Here is a 7135-nt window from a genome sequence, read left to right as displayed (position 1 = left end):
AGGAAGTAATTCAGCAGGCCAAGTGGGCTTCACCACCTTACTTAACTAGCACTGTAAAGAGGCAAGATCCTGATTAAGAGACCTCACTGCCTGTGGGGCTAATTTTGTTCCCTTGGCAAAGAGCCAGTTCCATGCCCATGGGTTTTTTAGGCTCTACAATCCATAAAATATCTTGACAAGCTTTTGACAAAGTTTTCACATTCCCCAAGTGTGTAGAAGTTATTCTTCATGCAGTCTTCAAACAAGCTGACACAAGAGAAGCCTGCTGGGGTTGGCTCAGTTTATCTGTAATGAGCCGAGACAGAAGCCAAAATCCCACTCTATAACTGGAATCAGCAGCTGATCTCATTAACCATTGACAGTGTAGCTACTATGTTTGAGGAAGCTGGATAATTCTCCCTTTTTTTAGGTGAAAACATATTCACTCAAGCATTGTGAGGCTGCAATTTACCCTGAGTGCAAACATGCTGTGAAGTAACTACTTTACTATTTAGAAAAAAACTCATGGCCAGTAAGAGTTTTTACAGCATTTTTAGCTAAAGATGATTCTAACATTCCAAAACACAGTGTGATGATTTCCATTTGCTAGTCAAAGATATTTTAAATCTTTACAACGTCTGAAAGCATGGATAAAACTCTCAAGGCACATCTGTAAGTTCAAAAAGCCACACTGAAATCAAACTAGCAATAAGTGTTTCTTGACTGATATCTTAGATGCCAAATTGTATTCTGGAAGCATTTTTATAACCAGATTCTGAACCTTGAAATAGGCTTTTAGGTTTATAACAGAAACAATTACAAAAGCAAGGCCAAGTCCCTGCATCTGGATTCAATGGTCACACCATTGGGCTTGGAAGTTCCAAATCTAAGTCTGTACAAATAAATGTTAAGAACTTCTGTAGCACAGATACAGTGGAGGTATATTGTTTTTTTCTTTAAGAAAATGAAAGGAAGTGGTAGTAATAAGCAAGAAATATTTTTATAAGTATCTGCCTTTCCAGTGGGAAAAAATATATTCATATTTCATTTTTCAGAACATATTTCTGATAATATTAACCTAGTACTTTCAACTCAGCTTTGCATCTGTGTGTAACCCCTCTCCCTAGATATGGCCTCCAAGTGTCATTTGTAGCAGAAAGCCTAGATTTTGCTATGTCTGCTTATCAGAGCAGCCATAGGAAAACCACTGATTTCAAATATTCTGGCCACTGGATTTCATTTAGCCATTCAGATCACAGAGATATGTCTAATGCTGCACGACTAAAAACATTATAAAACTGAAAAAGATACAGCAAAACATAATCTAAATCTGCACTTATCTGTCCTGACATGCTGAGCATTAGGAAAACATTTTGTCTTTGATTACATGCTGTTATGCTACTTACCAGCTCAGATACGAAAAAATTATATTCTGCAAAATCTATACATGAGTAAATCAAAATAGCTGCTCATTGCTAAAATCCTCTAAAATGATAAATTGTTTTTGCTGTGTCCAGTTCTGTTCTTCTAGAGGGCATTGAGGTATCTATAGCCTATAGGAATATTTAAAAGATGGAGCAGAACACGTCTCATGATTTCTCCAGGGTTTGTGGCATGTTTTGTTAACACTCCTAGAGTTTTGTTAATTACCTGGCACCAGCAATACAAAGCCTCTTTCAGTACGGCTAGTCTTAGTGCTGCAATACATTCAGTGTCAAGTCACCTGGGCATCCACTTCAGGATTAAAGTTTGCCTTCTGCTATGTAAAATCCACCAAATCTGAAGTGTTTCTCTGTTAGTTTTTGATGCAGAAATGCAGTATGAGAATACCAGGAAGGGAAGGGGAAGCACTTGTTTCAGTCAAGAGAGTGTTTCTGAAAGCAGGGATAGATCAAAAATGGAGCTGGAATAGCTGTCCAGTGAAAGAGGGAAAACATCTCTGATTAGTGTTCCTGAGGACCTTGTTAAGTTTCTGGAAATAGTTGTACATCAGGATAGCCTGTGCCATTAGGAGACTAAGTTCATTGGCCTAAGAGACATATGTGCTTCCTAATCAGGACACAAGAAGTGACAACACATTGCAGTGCTTCAAGTGTGCACCACAAAAAGGGTAGCAAGTCTTGGAGCTTAAAGGGAAGAGCCAAGTATTTGAATCTAAGTTTCATTGGCATACAGGACTTGAAGAGCTGAGCAGCAGTTTGGCACCATTCTTAGGACAGAATTTGTTCTTCAACTTGAAATGTTGTTCTTCAGTATAAAATGAAAAACACTGGCTGAGAAGGTTAAAACTGAGGAAGTGGAGAAACTTTTTTGTAATTTTCAATGCCAAATAATATACTGTAAACCACAGTAAAGTGAAGAAGACTCAAGTGGAGAATGTTTACTGCCCACTGTTACAGTTTTTTGGGTTTTTTTTGTAATACTTTAATAAAAGTTGAATTCTTAGCTGAAGAAAGAAAGCAAATGAAATAAAGTTCTCATCACCTCTTTTATTTCAGCTCTTTTTTTGAAGAGAAAAATATTTTTCTTTCCTCAGCTAATTCTTTAGCTGACAACATAAAGAAGAAAATTTGGCTTCTTTATGACTAATTTTAAAGATGTGTAAGTGGCACAGAAAATGCCCAACAACAGTTTCCATGTAATTAGTCCCAAGTTATTAACAGTCTGATAGAAGCATCCTATGCAGTTAAAAGAAAAGCTTCCTCTTCACAACATTTCACTGGGAAAAGAGAAATAAAATAGGATAAATAAAGAGATACTGGCACACAGTCAGAGGAAAGTAAACCTACTTCTTCTAGTGGTATCTCTCATTACAGACTGAAGTAGATTCTTTCATTCATCCTTTTAATCACAGTAGCTCTTTATTCCTTCACTTGTTAATACTTTAAGAGGCTACACCATTTCCTGCCCTTTTGCTTTGTCATTTAGAACAAAGGTAAAGCAGCCCTGCATCTCTCGAGGTAACAAGAGGAACGAACTTGGATGAAAACACGGGTTTTCATCCAAGTCACCCCTCAGATAAGCCAGGTCCAAATGGGCTAGACTGCTTTGAGGGAAACTGAAGAGCCCTGTGTAGCTGTGGCAGTGTCTACAGCTCTTGTCTGTCCTGAGCTCAAAGGTCTCCGGATGCAAGTCAATCCAGAGATACGTGATGGGCAGAAGTGTCAGCCCAGCGCTGTGCTCAAGAAAACAAACTCTGTGGAAAGGCAGACATGGGATCAAGCTAACACAGCTATGCAATCCCCGTCTGGAGCTGCCCTGCAGACACAGCCACTAGGCTCCAGCCACCCACCAGACATGCCCAAAGGCACTGGAAGCAAGGACAGCCGTGTGACATTTTTGTTTGCACTGGCACAAGAAACAGTTCTGTTTTGCTGATGGCAGCTGAGGGCCCACCAAGGCTGTGGCAGCCCCTAACACCCTCTGTTACTAACTCCCTGCCTCCTCTGCTGCCTGTGTTTCCTGCATACCTCAGTGAGCCTTGGCCTAGCATCGCTTTCCCTCCCACACTGCTGACCAGTTTTTTCTTCATTTCTTGTTAATCAGCATTAACTCCAATTAGTTTGTGATATAACTTGTCAGGCATTATAGTTCAAACACATGAAAGATCAAAAGTAAATAAAGGAAATACTGACACTGGCAGCAGACCCAGCATGCTCTCCCAATACAAATACTCAGTGCCTGAAGACAAGCAGTGAACAAGTCATGACAGCACACGGGTATTATTTCTGTAAGCTAACAGTTTGTTTTTCTGCATCATAAAGTTGAATGCAGTCCATCAACTTTTCTAGAATTCTTCATTTTTCTGCTGGAAGTTAAACAAGACCCTAATTCATCTGTAAAAATTTATCCCCCATTTGCTGCCAAGTGGTAAAAGCAATAGTTAATTTATTACCAGCTCCAACAGAAGGCATTTAAAAACTGGTGCTTTTTCATGTGTGTCAGTCATGGGATTTTCAGTCTTCTGGGCTCCCTCTTTCTGCTCTTTTGGAGACAGCTGTCAGGATAGTCAACCTGTCCATCAAGCTTATTCATCCAGAAGACTGTGATGGTCTATTCCTCGCTTTGTTAAACCATAGCAAATAAAAACCATCAGTTTCAACTTCAAAAAATTTAGTCTTGTTTTATAAACAGAATTTCAGTGCTCTCTCTCATTCCTGCATGAGGCTGCTTGACAAGAGAAACTGAGAGAGAATCCCAACTGAGAAGGATGGCACTGGACAGAGATAATAGGGTGGGAAAGAAGACTGTAAGTTTCATTGCACCTACAGCTATTCTTTCAGCAAGAAGCATGGGTTAAAGCAGTACACTTTGATATACCAAGAAGCAGAAGCTGGGGCAAGAAGGATAATCATAGAATAATAGAACAGTTTGAGTTGGAAGGGACCTTAAAGATCATCCTTCTACCACTTTACTGAGAGTGCCATAAAACCTGGCCTTAAAATCATAGAATAGAATCAGCGAATCATCAAGTTTGACAAAGACCACCAAGATTATCAAGTCCAACCTTTGACTGAACACCACCATGCCATGTGGTGCCACTAAACCAGAGCACTAAGTGCCATGTCCAGTCATTTCTTGAAGACTTCCCAGACTCTATCACCTCCCCAGGCAGCCTGTTCCAATGTTCCTCATGTTCAGCCAGGTGTTGACCAACACCCCCAGGCCCTTTTTTGCTGGGCAGCTTTCCAGCCACTGTGTCCCCAGCCTGTAGTGCTGCATGGAGTTGTTGTGCCTTGAACACTTCCAGGAATGGAGTGTCAACAACTTCTTTGGGCAACCCATTCCAGTGCTGCATCACCCTCACACTGAAGAATTTCTTCCTAATAGCTAATCTAAATCCACTCTCTCTCAGCTTAAAACCTCTAAGAGCAGCTAAACCATGTAAAAAATAAAAAACAAAGGAAAACCTGAAGGCAAGGAGGAGGTAAGTTTTCTGAAGAAGGGTATAGAGAAGAGCCCTTGAAAAGGGCAGCAACATACTGGCACTGCAGCTGTAAAACGAGAAACAGACAACTGGCTCCTAGAAAACCCAAAACTTATTTCTGAGAGAGCAGTTATGCTACAATAGTTTGCCAAAACCGTGCTTTGATGTTGGCTCTTACTGAAGGTTGAAGGTAACTTCTCGGCCAGTGAGCTAAGCGACCACAAGGACAGTGGTAGTGATGGAATTTTCCTTTAAACACTGCCAATCTGAACAAAGTGAAGGTATTTCACAATTAGTGAACTTCAGTGAAAATAAGAAAGACAATTCTCTCTAATTGTACCATTTCCTCAAACTTTCATGTTGGACTTACCCTTAGCTGCCTCCCAGTCCTGCCAAAAAGCCTGTCATTTGCTGCTACCTACAACAAACAGGTTCTTGTTCATGTGAACAGCCTTTTATCTTCAGACTAACTTTCAGAAATGACTGTATCAGAAACTCCCTTGGTGCTCCCTACAATTCAAGTATTTCTACTTGGTTTTCCTTGTTCCTTTGAAATATTTTCCTACCACTTTGTAAATTCTGTGTAAACAGCAGGTACCACAGCTGAAATGGCAAATATCAGTGACATGGATGGTTTCCTTCACCATTCATGTGCATACACAGTGTAAAAACATGAAACAGTTTGTAAAGATGTTTTCCAACCATTTACTGTACCAGATGCCAGACAATCTAGCAGCTGAGAAATTATACTGCTGCAGCAGCTATCTAGATACCAGTAAATGCCTCCTTTTGAAATATAGCTGAAACCTCAAGGTAAAAAACTAAAAAAGTACTGTGACCACAGGGCTGTCCAAGCACATGTAGCATCTACAAGTTTCAAGGACAATATTTACTGCTAATTCACGGACAATATTTACTGCTAATTCCCCAAATGTAAGCACTACACATCAGTTAAAAAAATCCTGTCTTTAATACATTTTATTCTCACAATTTACATTTAAAAAATGGTAAAACTTTGCAATAAATTAAACATATATATTAGAGCTGGATGTGCTTTGTTGTCAAAGTAGTGTGTTTTTTACCGTGTGAACTCGATGCATTTACTGTTAATCCAGAGTTGATACAACAATATGGTTTGGTATTGGCTTTGCTTGGCTGAAAATAAAATTATGCTGAAGACAGTGAACATCATGTCAGTGGTGTTATTCTAAATGTCTGCAATATTTTATTCTGGCATTTATTTAAATGTAGCTTATATGGTGCTGTGTTTTAAATTTGTGACCAAAGCAGTGTGGTCACAAATTTAAGTTTATCTTACTACTGATCAAGGCTGATGTGGTGCTGGGGTGTTTTCTGCTTCCCACACTACCCTGCCAAGAGAGCAGGCTGACAATGCACAAGAAGCTGGTAGGAGATACAGCTGGGACTGCTCCTTGGATCAGTCCCCAACTGATCCAAGGGATATCCACTATATTGTGTCATGTTCAGCATGTAAAGCTGTGGCAGGAAGGCAAAAAGGGAGGATGTCTGGAGTTACAGCATTTGCCTTCACAAGTCACTTTTGTTCATGATGACACCCAGCTTTCCTGGAGGTGGCAGAACACCTGTCTGCCCATGAGAAGTAGTGAATGAATTCCTTGTTTTGCTTTTGTTGTGCTTCACCTATCAAACTGTCTTTATCTCAACATGGAATTTTTCAAACTTTTCCCCTTCCAATTCCCTTCCCCATATCAAAGTGGGTAAGTAAGGGAGACTTACTGGAGGAAGTTAGTTGTATGGAGCTAAGCTGCTAACATGACATAAAAGACAACATACCACAACACAAAAAATAACAGCATGGATAATGAGCTTTTCTTTTGAAAGCTAAACTTTATTAATGCATTTGGAAGATATGACTTGTCCAGATTCTAACAACTGCTTATTGCTAACAGTTGAAGAGGTTTGTCCACCAACCCTTTTGATAATCACACCTCTCACATTTGAAAGTCAAAACCGGTTAATAGATTAGGATTCGGATTATTTCTATTAATTTGATGATGATCCACTGGCCACAGTTTTACAGCCTTGAACATAATGCCATTTCCTATATTTACTTACCTGGAGATGGGATTTGAAAGTTCCATACTAAAACTCAGAGGCATTCTTTTGACTCAAGATGCATCCATGCTCATTTCTGCAACTTGAAAGACTGAGTTTTTTGGCTTTTTAGAGCAGATGATGGAAACGGCC

This window comes from Haemorhous mexicanus, chromosome 2, assembly GCF_027477595.1.
Source record: "Haemorhous mexicanus isolate bHaeMex1 chromosome 2, bHaeMex1.pri, whole genome shotgun sequence".
Classification (NCBI taxonomy): domain Eukaryota; kingdom Metazoa; phylum Chordata; class Aves; order Passeriformes; family Fringillidae; genus Haemorhous; species Haemorhous mexicanus.
Note: the sequence above shows the minus strand (reverse complement) of the source record.